Source organism: Schistocerca nitens, chromosome 2, assembly GCF_023898315.1.
Source record: "Schistocerca nitens isolate TAMUIC-IGC-003100 chromosome 2, iqSchNite1.1, whole genome shotgun sequence".
NCBI lineage: Eukaryota > Metazoa > Arthropoda > Insecta > Orthoptera > Acrididae > Schistocerca > Schistocerca nitens.
This window is the reverse complement of record NC_064615.1, coordinates 559,365,393-559,381,725: the sequence shown is the minus strand read 5'-3', so window position 1 is coordinate 559,381,725 and position 16,333 is coordinate 559,365,393. Positions and strand designations below refer to the sequence as shown.

At 43.2% G+C, this 16,333-nt stretch overlaps 1 protein-coding gene across 1 annotated transcript in view; it reads left to right on the top strand.

Moving 5' to 3' along the window:
* LOC126236594 (single Ig IL-1-related receptor-like) overlaps positions 1-16,333 on the top strand; it is a 372,809-nt gene that overhangs the window by 221,297 nt on the left and 135,179 nt on the right. The window lies entirely within an intron of this gene.

Genomic DNA, 16,333 nt, shown 5'->3' with positions numbered 1-16,333 from the left:
GGTCATCTCCACGTGACCTGTGTTTACGTTCAGTGATTTTGTTGTTTCCTCTCATGTTAAATGATAACAAAACGTATTTTTGTGGCCTGAAGCTATCAAATGCATTAAAATACGTACGCGTAATTACGGAAGGCTAAAATATGTTTTTAGTTTTAGATTTTATTTCCACCTTTCTGACAGCCAAACATTAATCGCCTAACAGAACAATGAAGTTATTTTTGCCGGTTTGCTAAAGAGATTTGGCTTTTATTAATCATTTCTGTTGAGGAAGTCCATTTATTTGAAACGAAATGTTTAATTTCACACTATTGGCTAGTTTCAACTGTTCGCTGCATTTCAAGTGCACGTATGGCATTATGCCATAATAAAGAATCAAACATTAGATAATACAGTACTGGTACTCCAAGAAAATTTACATATGAATGTGCATTTTAAGCCGAATAATGCGTTTTAGTATGGTTCACGAAATTCTGACGCTCTTGAAGTATCCTCTGATGTCTTGTTTCTTTTATGACATAATGTAAAATCTTTTAATGTTTTACACGTACGAACATATGGGTTTCCTGCGTCATCGAAGCTGCGCAAGCGCGGTCACGTTTGTTATCTGGCGCTCTCTTGTAACTGCTGAAACGAACCTATTTCTAACAGGTCGCGCGAAAATATTGCGAATGGTGGTTTGAAAAGCGCTACATTCAAAGCAGATTTCCTTTTCCGTAAGATGAGCTATGTGCGAGAATGTACGATGAATTTCTTAAATCACAAGCGTTTGACTCTCATTTCAAAATCAACTCTTTGAGGACGACCGTTTAGAACAATTTCGAGCCCAGAAGATCAGACATTAACGTCATTATTAAAAAATTTACTGGCATTTGTGTGATGTATCGTAACGTGTGACAAGCGCAAAAAAGATCAACATTATCTGTGGAAGCTTAGCTTCTCTTCCAGCTTATTAATCTTCGAGACCAATATTATATGTGAATGCTATGTATACTAATTTAAACCACTAACTTCTCTTATTTGTGTGTTCGCGCTGCTTAAGAGTGATCTTGCAATTGGCTGACTACATCGCGTGTCCTATGCTGTCATCAGCTGGAGAGACCACGTGACATGAGCTATGACTCGCTTACAAAAGCACATCGCAATCTCGATTTCAATGCTTCGGAAAGTGACATGCAATGTTTGGTGGAATTCGAATTTATACCTTCGTAATACGGAAATATGCAGCGTACATGTTGCTGCACATCAAAGGTCTTTCAAAACGTATTTTCCCCCCCTGAGTTTCGTTTTCTAAAAAGGATTGATGAGTTTTACAGTGCCGAAAAAGTGTATACTGTCACTTAACACAGAAAAAGTGTATTTTTAACCGGGAAATCCGGGAATTTTTTTTCCTTGTCCACGTATACACCCTGTGTTTCTTTGAAGCTGCCCCATGAGACCGGCTTCCATTATCCGTGCTTGCTTCAGAACAGTCAATGTCGTTGGGGAGCTGCAGGTAATGGCGAATATGCAGTAGGCCTATAGGGAAACATGGAACAACCCTCCAGCAAGAAAATGGAAGTCATAATTCGAGTTTAAAGGTGCATAATGGGCTTAGGAACAATGAAATATGTAAACTATTACGAAAAGCGTTGTTACCTTGTCGTCATTATAGACAATACTTAAACCTACGATCAAACTGAACGTACATATAATGCAGTACATTTCCCACACTTAACAATTTTACAAAGCCTTCACGCGTAACATGTCCTAAAAACACACAAAAACATTTTTCTAAAGCAGTTACTGTAACTTAGTAAACGGTAAACATAATTAACATAGCTGTCTTCCCGGCCTGGGTGGCCGAGCGGTTCTAGGCGCTACAGTCTGGAACCGCGCGACCGCTACGGTCGCATGTTCGAATCCTGCCTCGGGCATGGATGTGTGTGATGTCCTTAGGTTAGTTAGGTTTAAGTAGTTCTAAGTTCTAGGGGACTGATGACCTCGTATGTTAAGTCCCATAGTGCTCAGAGCCATTTGAACCATTTTGCTAGGTTGCCCTGTCACAAGTTTAATAACATGCACTCACAAATCTGAGTGACTTCCAGGGTGGTTTCCACCACTAGGCAAGAATAGGCGGCTGTCTAGCGTCCAAAATTTTAAGGGTAGCAAATGGCGGAAAAGTTTGATTTCAAATCAAACCGCGAAAAAATTGAGCAGATGTGGAGAAAAATTGAAAAAGAGGAAAAATCATACAGCTCATTTTTTTCAAAAGTTTACGTAACTTGTACTTCATAAATTGTTACTTACTATGCCTCTATCTACCTCAAAACTAAAGCAGCCGCTACCGAGTACGAAACTGAAACAAACAAAAAGCTTTAGAACTCTCAACAGAAAATACAAATGAGGCATCATTTATTTATTTAATCACAAGAAAGTCGATGCTAAAGAAGATGGGATTTATTCCTCATTCTAAAAATATCTCAGTTGAAACAGAAATAACACCACAATTATCCAGATGACCAAGTCTCATGCTTCGGCATGTGTACCATCTCTAAAGAGTACTTTCTAAATTCAAGGAAAAATTCATTGTCACCAGAAAATACTTCCACACCTTTAAATGTCCATTTTCTAGCAGTAATTAAAATAAGTAATTGATGCCAAATTTGGATGCACTGGTATATTCAATCGAGATCTAGTTGAAAATGGTCAACATGCTCTTCCTATTTCAATTACTTTGGAAAATTCCAAAAGTATAATAGGAGATTTGCATTTTTGTGCAGTTGTATGATGGGGGTAGGACGGATATTGGGGAGACCAATGATAGTACTGTACTTCAGATATCGTGTTGAATTGCTGAGCAACGCGTGTAGCGCATGGGAACGGTGAAGCAATACTTTAAACTTAAACGAAATGCAGAATTTGAAATAATAAAGTGAATCTTATTAACTGCCAAAAGAAACTAATACATAACTGAAATAATCTGTTGCTGCATGACGGGTTTGGGTTAGGTTGAGTTGTTTGGGGCAGGAGACCAAACAGCGAGATCATCGGTCTCATCGGATTAGGGAAGAACACGAAGGAAATCCGCCGTGCACTTTCAAAGGAACCATCGCGGCATTTGCCTGTAGCGATTTAGGGAAATCACGGAATACCTAAATGAGGATAGCCGGACGCGGGATTGAACCGTCGTCCTCCCGAATGCGAGTCCAGTGTGCTAAACACTGCGCCACCTCGCTCGGTGCTGCACGAGGCGTAAGGTGCAATGCACACGCGGCAAAATATTCTTAACTTTACTAAGAATGGTGAAGATGGGTTTTACTTCAAAGAAAATCGATCTGGAAAAATGAAACTGTGATTATGGACAAAAAGGACTGTACAGCGTAAGAGGACTCTGACAATTACAAAATGGTCTCATTACTAAAATGATACACATCCCAACCAGTTGCGCAGTTTGTCATAATGAAAACAAAGAAATCGACAGTGATCCTAAATGTTATTAGTTAGCTGAGGGACAAAGATTTCCTTCAGTTAGTAGTTCTGAGAAACAAACATCTGATTCTTCTGCATGCATTGGTTACCTTTAAAAGTTCCTCTAAAAATGTTCTCCATAAATACAAAGAACGAAATAGCTTTATAAACCAGTTTTCATCTCCGTAATAAAGTATTCCAGACAGTTTTTCCCAGATTCAAAAATAACAGATGTCATCTATGAAAACCTCAACTGCTCGCTACTATGCCTCAAATGAGAATGCCCCAGACTGACTAGCAAGTGAACCACAGATAAAACTAAACACTATGTCAAGGATCTTACTCACTACTCGTGGAGTGCGCCCAGACATCTTTGTCCCAGTACAGGAAAGGTTAATTGTTTACAATGGCAGAAAACATTTAAAAATCTTACACAATAAGTCTTCAAAGAACACGGTATGTCTTCAAAGAAACACCCGCCATAGTGTACGATATATACACATTTGAGAAGCAGCCATCAACTTTGTATTAACCTAAATTTGTGATGTTTCTGCCCTTCACGTCCAGCTTTAAAACTCCCTGGGCACGTGTTGTATCCAACAGAAAAGCGGGCTCGCTTACACAGCTCTTGTCGCGTATTCCCGTGAGGCCGGTGGGTATCGATAAAATCTCGCTAACGCCGAGTGGGTTTGGGTAGAACACGTTCGGGGCAGTGGTTTTGTCGCTATTAAGGCGTCGTTACGAAGCGGATGTTGCGCACCGGTCCAATATTTCAGCTGACACCTGTTCCCGCCGCTGTCGGCAGTTCGGGAGCGCCACAGATGGCCGTTGGATACCTTAATGGGCCCTCGGCGCCTCCACTCGCACCGATACGGATCGGCGCGCAGAGCACAGCAGGAAAGGCCGCACCTCTAGGCACAGAGGCGAAGCCAGCAGGTTCCAGGAAACCCGCCCCGTGGCTGCGTCTTCATGTGCAGGCACTCTGCTTTCATACGACTCTAAAAAGTGTACAGCACTCCGTCTTCAGGCCACAAGTGGCCCATCGGGATCATCCGACCGCCGTGTCATCCTCGGTTGAGGATGCGGATAGGTGGGGCGTGTGGTCAGCACACCGCTCTCCCGCTACTATTCGGTCGAGTAGCTCCTTAATTGGCATCACGAGGCTGAGTGCACCCCGAAAAATGGCAACAGCGCATGGTGGCTGGATGGTCACCCATCCAAGTGCCGGCCATGCCCGACAGTGCTTAACTGCGGTGATCTCACGGGAACCGGTGTATCCATTGCGGCAAGGCCGTTGCCAAAAAGTGTACAGGGCCATCACAAATTACTGGAACGCTTCATAAAGTGGTGCCTAGACTATCAATAATATTGTGCGTTGATACTGGACGCAAGACTGAAGAGAAATCAAGATACGTTCATTGGGTAATATCAGAAATTGAGTCCGCCTTGCTGAAAAACACCTTGTTAATCGTTTATTTCTTTATTATCCCAATCTAGTTTCGGCGACAAGTATCACCATCATCCGCGGGGTTTTTTACTCTAAAACATGCAGAAAATGGCATGGTTGTACAAACACAGTAAAACATTATTACATTTTTACAGTTCGTCTTTTGAAATATAGTTTTCTTTTGATACTTTCATACTACCTTATTCATTGTATGTTACAGCATGTTTTAGGCAATTATTGGCGCTGTTTGCGACATATTTTCTATGCTCTTTTTTTCCTGTTTCCGTCTTTTTACTTAGCGAACATCGTGTCATCTGCAAGCATGTGAGCGGCCTTTAGTATTTGTTTACTGCATGTTTTAGAGTAAAAAAACCCACTGGTGATGGTGACATTTGTCGCCGGAACTAGTTTGGGATAATAAAGAAATAACGAATAACAAGGTGTTTTGCATCAAGGCGGACTCAATTTCTGATATTACTGTTGTTCTATGCAAACACGGACCAAATGGAAGAGTTGCAGGATAATATTGTTGTACGTTCCTTGGATTTGTCGACGTGGAAAAAGAGTTCGACAATGTCAAATGGTGTAAAATGTTCGAAGTCCTGACAAGAATAGGGATAAGCTGTAGGGAAAGAAGTAGTATACAAATGTACAAGAAGCAAGAGGGGAAAATAAGAGTGGAAGACCGAGAACGAAGTGCTCGGGTTAAAAAGGGTGTAAGACAGGGATGTAGTCTTTCGCCCCTTACTATTCACTCTCTACATCGAAGAAGCAATGAGGGAAATGAAAGACAGGTTCAAGGGTGGGATTAAAATCCTGCGTGAAAGGATATCTGTGATGAGATTCGCTGATGACATCGCTATCCTCAGTGAAAGTGAAGAATTGCAGGATGTGTTGAATGGAATGAACAGCATAATGAGAACAGAATATGGACTGAGAGTAAGTAGAAGAAAGAGGGAAGTAAGGAGAAGTAGGAGAATAAGGTGGGAAGCGACAGTTAATTTCTCGCGCCCTTAGGGACACACTATATTACAAATTAATAATGGCATCGTTACATATGCTACCGGGCGCTGTCCTACAACGTCAGTATTGGCTCTTGGGCAAAGAAGTTTTACGACCACTACTCTACAGCATCATGTGAAATCCCGAAATGTTTTTGCGTCAATTTCTCGTAAACAAAGGCCTATTTTGACGACTGCCTCCAGGGTGTTATACTGGGGCTCTAGCCCGCATTACTGTACAGATGGGCCAAACCGGGCCTTTATACTCCATGGAATAAAGATCGCGGCCAACACGACATTTTCCAGTTAATCGTCTAGTTGATTTGGTGCACTGCCAGTGAAATGTTCTCACATCAACCGCTTTTGAACTGAGCGAGCAAAATAAACAAAGAAAGTTTTCAAAAAATGAAACTGAGCGGGCAGTCACATCACAAAGCAGATTTTGCCGGCAGGTACCAGTAAGCTCACTGTACTCCGTTTCGCTGACTGGTACATCGTTTCACACATTTTACCCTAATTTCGATACATCATACCCACGACAGTTCTCGAATATACACCATCGTTTGGCAAGTTGAGGTATCTGCCTACAGGCCTACGGGACATATCCTTCTCAAACACCACAAAATCCAGTTAGTCTTCCACCTTCGCTCGTACGACCAATATTTGTTTGCATCCGCAAACACACTTTACTTGATGGAATAGTGACCAGCCTTGGCCCTCGCATAGTGACACAGCCGCGTCTCTAGGCTGGCTAGGTTGTCATAGTATATGTAGCGTATATGTATTTAGGGACGCGTTGAACGAACGAGGAACCCATCATCATACTTGTTAATGGTGACGGAAAGCCCCATCGCCGATTTATTCATTAATTCACCGTTTATTGCAATTTCTTACCTTTCATTCTAAAATCACACTTTTGCAATTATCTATTTATTGCATAGCGAAGCTATACTTTACCGGAAGCATTTCATTTCAAATTTGCTTTTCTGTGTTACCCTTGCGAATTTTTATGTTGTGTTCAAGAAGACCAGTCGTATGTTGCAAAGATCATGTACGAGGACGTGCTCAAAAGTAATGCCTGCGAATTTGTTGTGTGACAAATGTTATTAACTTTCTACGTCCTTATTCCTCGTTTCTACCTGTTTATTTCTCAACATAGTCACCCGTAGCAGAGGCTGTTTGTGAGTAGGAAACATCCTAATCATTGAAAGGAAGATGATGAAGATAGTGAGATAGTCACCCTCTCTGCTAATGCATTTCTCCCCACGACATACCAATTTGTTGATGCCATCACTGTAGAATTTTTGACCTTTTTGACGGATCCACAAGCCTCACCTTCGTTTGCACCGCTTTTCATCACTATCGAAGTGAAGTCCTCGAAGGTGTTCTTTAAGTTTTGGAAACAGATGAAAATCGAATGGGGCCAAATCGGGACTATGCGGCAGATGATCGATGATAGTGAAGCCAAGTGGTCGGATTGTTGCAGATGTCGCAGCTCTTGTGTGTAATCTGGCATTGTCAATTGGAAACTCGATTACAGCAGTGTTTCTCATGCACCGTCACTGTTACGTTACTCAACGCCGTGTTAATCGCTGCAAATCGGAGCCGCCTTGCGACAGAGTGCTGCAAAAATGTAGAAGTGAAGAATAAAGATGTAGAATGCTAATAGCTTTTGTTTTATTTAAAAAGCTTTAAGAGTTATCACATAAAAATTCGGAGGCATTACTTTTCAGGATACCCTGGTACCTTATTATTATAGCATAATTCACTTGTAGCTTACGTCCTGAACGAGGATTTTTCCTGGCAGTTGCAGCCATTATTGTACATTCCCCTTACAGCGTCAGTAACGTAATGCATGCGTGCAGTTGTGTGAATCTCTGTGTGTGTGTGTGTGTGTGTGTGTGTGTGTGTGTGTTTATCGGAAGCAAAATAGCAGATGCGTGGAAACAGGCTCTTGTCTGGCATGGATAGGGCAACTCATCCACTACTCCATTTTCACAAGAACGTTGTTACGTTGAACTTCGTGCTGGGAAGAACTCATGCTGTGGGGGGGGGGGGGGGGGGGAGAGAGAGAGAAAGAGAAAGAGAGACAGTTCCACGAAAAGGTTCCCGCAGCCGCTACGCTTTACGCTTTGTGCGTTTTCTCAAACATGAGCGGTGGTTAAATATTAGCCTTCAAACTACACGGTGGATTCCACGTAGTGGAGTAAGTGCGCCAAATACGTTTTCTTCGTCGGCTGTTGCCTCGTGCGTCTACCCAGGCGTCCTGTTGAGTCGCGGGCGCTGACAGCAGGTTTCCACCGATAGTTCGTTGTTACTTTTAGCAAATCACCTGCTTGGTCTGACTTGGTGCCAAAAATGACTCACTAGGTTTGGCTGCTCGTCAGTTTACTAGCGTAAAACCTCCCGCAATATGATCTTTTCATAGCTAGTCGACGATTTACTGTTTCCGTTTGGCCGGCCGAACGGTTCTTGGCGCTTCAGTTTGGAACCGCGCGACCGCTACGGTCGGAAGTTCGAATCCTGCCTCGGGCATGGATGTATGTGATGTCTTTAAGTTAGTTAGGTTTAAGTAGTTATAAGTTTTAGGGGACTGATGACCTCAGATGTTAAGTCCCATAGTGCTCAGAGCCATTTGAACCATTTGTTTCCGTTTTGGAAAACTCAGCGCGTACATCGTTGATTGCTGAGGGCACTTTATTATAAATATTATCTACTCAAGCTATTAACTATCTCTTCCTCTCGAGATAGCCAACTCGTTTCGTTGTATCCTTAAAAATGAAGGAAATTGATAAAAACCCTTTCTTAGGTTTTTCCATTTTTACTGTTCCTTTAAATTATTTTCCGATCAGGATTGAACGTCATATATGGAATAACCTCTCAGGTCCCGTGCGAAGCCTCATGTCTGTGAGAAATATGGAGAACCCAGCACAAATAGCAAATAACAAATTTTGGGAAACAGGTAACCCGTATTAAAATTTTGATTAGTTAATAACTCACAAAAATTCACAGGCTGATGTCGAGACAATTGAAAGAATTAGAATTCTGCTAGTCAATTAATTATGAACGTATGTAAGCTTCCCAGTTTCTGAAGAGCTATAATCATACACTGCATTATTGAATGAATTAACTAAGATGGCGTATACTTTGATGTCAAAAACGTCCTTCATGGACACTCCTGCATAAGCAGTTGCACGGAGGAGTCTCCTGGATGTTTCTTTTAATAGATGGGCGTGAATTCCTCTTAACAGATACGCCTCTGCTGCGATACGTTCTGTGTTTTTGATCTAACAATCTCAGAAAACAGATACAGCGCCGCTGTCCATGTAGAAAGAAAGAACGGTGCTATTTCTCATGACTCGGTAGTTCTATGGGCTTCATGACACTCTGAATGGGATGACTCCTGACGTCACTCCTCCACGACCGAGGTAATGATTTGAATGTGTCTCATTTGTCTTGCAACGTCTCAGTTTCATTTTAACGCCTCCATCGTAGATAAAAGACATTTTCCTGTAAGTACAATGCCCTATTTGATTTTTAGCGAGGCAACGATATGCATTTTTACTCTCTGAATTTTCAACCATCTTCTTCTGTGCGGAGACCCAGACATTAATCAGTGGTTATTTCTTAGTTCTGGTTCATTAGTTGAACAAGCTAGAAGCTTTTTCGGAAAGCTACCATTTGCGCATTTAGCCGCCGTTTTATGAAAGCATAGTTAATGAAATATTACTGCGCCGTATGAAGTATTAGCAAAGATCGTATTAGAATGTGCTGAGTGCATGTTGTAAATTAAATTGTGCTGTGCAGAAAAATAAAGAACAACCGACGAAATTCTCACTTTCGGCATTGAAGCATAGCTACTAATGCTTTAGAAACTTACTGCCGAATAGTGACGGAAGAAGGGAAGTAAAATAATTGTTCTTATATCTCGTACGTGGTGCCCAAAAAGACGAACTTGTAATTAATAAAAATTTACGAATTTTGGTCTTTATAAAAAAATCAATTTTTTTATCGAGATATGAAAGATTGATTTTTACGTTTTTTTTTGCGCAGTGCCTGCCGTCCGGTTCTAGGCGCTTCAGTCGGGAACCGCGCGACCGCTACGGTCGCAGGTTCGAATCCTGCCTGGGGCATGAATGTGTGTGATGTCCTTAGGTTAGTTAGGTTTAAGTAGTTGTAAGTTCTAGGGGACTGATGTCCTCAGATGTTAAGTCCCATAGTGCTCAGAGCCATTTGAACCATTTTTTTGCGCAGTGCCGATAGAGTACGTTCTGCGAACGTGATTTCACGTTAACACAGTAACGGACATCAGCTCGTGGTGTTGCCAAATAATAGAAATAGCTAGACGAGATCGCTGGAATGATGTCGGAATAGTTTCCAGTTTTTCAGGTTATTGTGCTGCTCCAGGGAGTGCGCTAGACTTGCCACCACACACGGAGCTGTAACCCGCCTCTGTGGCCGAGGTCGCTAACGCACGATTGTGTGGTAACACTCGACCCCCAAGGGTAAGCCGGCCAGCAAGGGGAGGAAAGGTGGTGGCGTAAAATTCCTTATCACCTGGCTTAGCGCCAACGTCCTGGTTGAAATACCACACCTCTCTGCGCAGTATCTCATGAACTGAGAGCATGTGATGCTGTTGAAGCTGATCTGTCCGTCAGATGGGGTATGTTAAGTTTGGCGACCCTCTTGTTGCTATTCGCATGGAGTAGGCTATGTCGCGTCCCGGATTGCACACTGTCTTTTCTCTCATAATAATAATAATCATCATCATATAAATAATACACGCACACACACACACGCATACAAAATACATACATGTGGTATTACAAATGGTGTGTAAATAAACAAAAATCCGGAGCGCTATCGGCGAATCCTTCACTAGGTAGCCATCCAGCCGGTTACCAGCTTTCCTTTCCCTCGCAGTTGCGTCTGCCCAGTCCCCTTGTTGCTAGTGGTTTTAATCAACAAGTTTCGATTGCTCAGCCTCGAGTGCTTATTCTATTGTACCAAGTATGACACCAGTTATAGGCAGTAATGATGCCTACTGCACTGTGTATACTTAGTGTATATTCCTATTAATTCGTAACTACCCCGTGGTAGCTGACCTGTGTTTTTTCTGATGCTTGCAACCTAGGCGGTAATTTAACATGCATATCTGCAGTCAAAGATATAGGTGTTGTTATTCGATGGTCGCCGGCCGGAGTGGCCGTGCGGTTCTGGGCGCTGCAGTCTGGAGCCGAGCGACCGCTACGGTCGCAGGTTCGAATCCTGCCTCGGGCATGCATGTGTGTGATGTCCTTAGGTTAGTTAGGTTTAATTAGTTCTAAGTTCTAGGCGCCTGATGACCTCAGAAGTTAAGTCGCATAGTGCTCAGAACCATTTATTCGATGGTTGAGATGCCATTTACTCACTTGGTCTTCATTGTAGCCACATGTATTATTATTATTATTATGTTGTCAGTTTAGCGGAACCAAATAATTTTTTAGGTGCCAAAGGCACGAGGACCCTTTGGTTCGGATATTAATTCTGGAATCCAGAGTCTAGAGTGTTCTTGCATTAACTTCCGTATTGGTGGACAAGAACAGTCCGATAACCCCATATTTTCTAGCAATAGAATCGATCTGAAGAGGATCAAGCTATCTCCCCCCCCCCTCTCTCCCACTCTCTCTCTCTCTCTGTCGTCTGTCTCGCTCTCTCTCACGCGATCTCACGAAAACGTCACGTCACAGTCGGAGCACTGTGTGAGTCTGATGACAATTATATTCGACGAGATGCAACTTGGTTTTACACAGAAAAAAAGACTTGCCTTGTCTGTTTTAGATATAACAAGGCAAAAAAAAGACGACAGAAAGCTGTGGCTAATGCAAAGAAACAAATTCACCCATGCACTGTTACTTTAGAAGCGATCAGATCCGTAATTGTTTAAGAATGTATAACACTTTCTTTTCGGAGCTGCTGAACATTAAAGCATTCTTAACGAAAAAGAATACAGTCACGAGAGATGTTATAAGCTGCGAGGAGAGACTGTTAGCTACAGAACAAGTTTCTAGCCACAGGCAGAAGTTACGAGGTCCTCAAATTCAGTGCCGTTTTATGCCCACAGTATTATCTAAAATGGTTTCTGAAACCCGCAACGCGTTTTATAGTTGTCTGAGAAAATACATCACGGTAAACCAAAGTAAATAATACAAAAGATGTTCATGTAAACGTTGTTAATTTATTTAGTACGTAGTATGAAAGATGTCCCCTGTAAGTTTAAGAAACTGATTTGAGATTAGGAGAAGAAAGACTGTAAATGGTGGTGGTGCACATCATCTAATGAATGCAACAACAGGTACATGGAAATGAAACATTTAGCAACTATTAGAACTGGAAGAAAAGTTCTAAACTTTGCTCTTCATAGCAGAGGTCTTGGATATAGGCTACGTACAATCTAGTTTAGTGTGTACCGATTTGCCTGTCACGAAAGCTCATAAATTCCTCGCATAGGTGTAGCAATGACCATTTGTTGGTTGCTCATTAGCCCCTGGGACTAACGTTCGTTTCTCGGAAACGATATTTCGTCACTGCCACTGGCCCCTCGTTCGTTGTCTATCAGTGCCGTGCGCACAGCTGCCTGATGGATACATTGCGTGCGTGATGAGCCTCCAGACCTGAGCTATTACTGACTGGTCGACTTTGTGGTGTTAGACCCCCCGTTATCGTTTTGCCCGCATTTTATCAATTCTTCCGTCCGCTGCAAGCGGAAGAAGCGTTTCTGTGGTGTAAAATGTACCCCAGCGAAACTCTTTATTTGGTGCGCTGTAAACCCCACATATCAATTGTAGTGTAAGCATCTACTAGAAACAGTGCAAAATTGTATGTTGATATTGGTGATTAAACGCTCTCTCCGTATCGAAGTCACATACGCAACGAACAACTACAAATCTTCTTTTATTGAACATAATAAACGGTTTCAATCGTTTACTGTTTTTGCTCACGCTTGTTCAGTAGTTGCAACATCGAATTATTTGCGCTACGGTAATGTGAAGTGTAGAAGAATAGTGAACAGTGCTGTAAACCTTAGACAGTTCTTAGATCTTTCCTAGATACGTGGTGAGGCCATAGTGACCGTTTCGTACAGCCCACACAGATAAAGAACAATTGATACAGGAAGACATTTCACTTAAACTATTAGTTATCTGATGACCTCAGATGTTAAGTCCCATCCGTTTCGTACAGCCCACACAGATAAAGAACAATTGATACAGGAAGACATTTCACTTAAACTATTAGTTATCTGATGACCTCAGATGTTAAGTCCCATAGAGCTCAGAGCCATTTGAACCATTTTTGAAAATTCTCGCAAGTTCTCAGAGACCACACCTCCTGAGTTAAGATTCTCTCTACCTCTCTTCCTGGCACCCTACTGCATTCGACTCTTGTTTCCTGCCCTGTGAGTCCTTGTAAAAGCACTCGCGCTCATCTCGAAAAATCTCGCGCTGTTGACACGGAGCGATTTGAAGTGGAACGACCACATAAAATTAATCGCGTGGAAGGCATACGCCACACTGAAATTCATTGGCAGAATCCTCAGGAAATGTAGTCTATCAACAAAGAAAGCAGCTTACAAGACACTCGCTCTACCAATACTTGAATGTTGGTAGTAAGTCTGAGATCCGTACCAGACAGGACTGATGGAGGAAATAGAGAAGATCCAAAGGAGAGCAGCACGTTTCGGGTTACAACTTCATTTAGTAAGCACGAGAGCGTCACGGAGATGCTCCAGTGGCAGACGCTGGAAGAGAGGCGTTTTGTATCACAGTGTGACCTACTGTTAAAGTTGCGAAAGCGTACGTTCCTAGAAGATTCAACCAATATATTGCTTCATACTACACATGTCTCGCGAAAAAACCATGAAGATAAAATTACAGAGATTTGGGCCCACACAGCAACCATTCGCGGTTGGAAAAGGGGGAAGCGACACATTTACAGAAAAGTACCCTCCGCTATAAACAGTAAGGTAGCTTGCGGAATATACACTACTGGACATTAAAATTGTTACACCAAGAAGAAATGCAGATGATAAACGGGTATTCATTGGACAAATATATTATACTAGAACTGACACGTGATTACATTTTCACGCAATTTGGGTGCATAGATCCTGAGAAATCAGTACCCAGAACAACCAGCTGTGGCCGTAATAACGGCTTTGGTACGCCTAGGCATTGAGTCAGAGCTTGGATGGCGTATACAGGTACAGCTGCCCCTGCAGTTTCAACACGATACCACAGTTCATCAAGAGTAGTGACTGGCGTATTGTGACGAGACAGTTGCTCGGCCACCATTGACCAGACGTTTTCAGTTGGTGAGAGATCTGGAGAATGTGCTGGCCAGGGCAGCAGTCGAACATTTTCTGTATCCAGAAAGGCTCGTACAGGACCTGCAACATGCGGTCGTGCATTATCCTGCTGAAATGTAGGGTTTCGCAGGGATCGAAAGAAGGGTAGTGCCACGGGTCGTAACACATCTGAAATGTAACGTCCACTGTTCAAAGTGCCGTCAATGCGAACAAGAGGTGACCGAGACGTGTAACCAATGGCACCCCATACCATCACGCCGGGTGATACGCCAGTATGGCGATGACGAATACGCGATTCCAATGTGCGTTCACTGCGATGTCGCCAAACACGGATGCGACCAGCGTGATGCTGTAAACAGAAGCTGGGTTCATCTGAAAAAAAGACGATTTGCCATTCGTGCATTCAGGTTCGTCGTTGAGTACACCATCGCAGGCGCTCCTGTCTGTGATGCAGCGTCAAGGGTAACCGCAGCCACGGTCTCCGAGCTGATAGTCCATGCTGCAAACGTCGTCGAACTGTTCGTGCAGATGGTTGTCGTCTTGCAAACGTCCCCATCTGTTGACTCAGGGATCGAGACGTGGCTGCACGATCCGTTACAGCCATGCGGATAAGATGCCTGTCATCTCGACTGCTAGTGATACGAGGCCGTTGGGATCCAGTACGGCATTCCGTATTACCCTCCTGAAGCCACCGATTCCATATTCTCCTAACAGTCATTGGATCTCGACCAACGCGAGCAGCAGTATCGCGATACGATAAACCGCAATCGCGATAGCCTACAATCCGACCTTTATCAAAGTCGGAAACGTGATGGTACGCATTTCTTCTCCTTACACGAGGCATCACAACAACGTTTCACCAGGCAACGCCGGTCACCTGCTGTTTGTGTATGAGAAATCGGTTGGAAACTTTCCTCATGTCAGCACGTTGTAGGTGTCGCCACCGGCGCCAACCTTGTGTGAATGCTCTGAAAAGCTAATCATTTGCATATCACAGCATCTTCTTCCTATCGGTTAAATTTCGCGTCTGTAGCACATCTTCATGGTGTAGCAGTTTTAATGGCCAGTAGTTAGATATACAGCGTCCAACGAATGTCCATCTCCAAAATAACTTTGCCCCCTACTGGATGTCGTAATCTTGCAGTCAAAGTGGCACATTTAACTTCGAAAGTAGTCTCATGACCTTGACCGAAAATCAATAGAAAAGTTACGACCTACAAATTCAAAACGAGAAATCAGCGCAAACGCGATTAGATGCCAAGCCGACGTGAGAATGAACAACAAAGGGATCACGGGAAAATAGAACTGTCGTAAGTTCTTTTAGTATTATAATCATAGCCAAATTAAGTGAATCTCTATAGATATAGAAGAATGTGGCGTCCGTAAAAAGATAACAATAGCAATAATAATAATGAAACCTGTTATGTTGGAAAGTATTCTGTTGTTACCTTCAGAACACTATTTACGGCACTTGTACCCAGCGTGCGGTGGGCCCCGATCGGGCGTCCGGCTGCAGGCCGGGGCGGCACAATCGCCGTTTCGTCGCAGGCGGCGTCGGAGTAATTTGGATTCGTCTCGACCGGCTTTCGGCGCGCAATTGCGGCGTATTTACCGGTAACTCGCCGTGACGCAGTGGTCCCGCGCCGCTCAGCATAACAATAAAACGAGAACAGCGCCGGCCGAGCCGAAAACAAGAGCACCGTGCTTCCCGCCGCGCCGACCTGAAAAACCTCGGGAAACGGGTGCAGGGCTGCCAACCGCCAGCGCAGCGCTGCTCAGTTTGCTGTACGCTCCATTTCACGGGAAGAACTTCGGCGGACGACAAGGCGAGGTCCGCAGCTTTGCCACAGTGGGAACTGCATAGTAAAAAAGTTGTTTTTAGATATGAACCCAGAGATTTTTTCGTGTCTGAAGTTTGAGGCCCTGCTTCCTTCCGCGAGCATGTCTCGAGTTTTAAACTCAAGGATTTGGTACACAATACCTTATATGCAGCGTAGACATTAGAAATTACATTGATTCCAGGTAAACTTGATGGTACACTTTGGACACTCATACACTCAACACAGTTCATATAACACAACTACTTACAGTGTG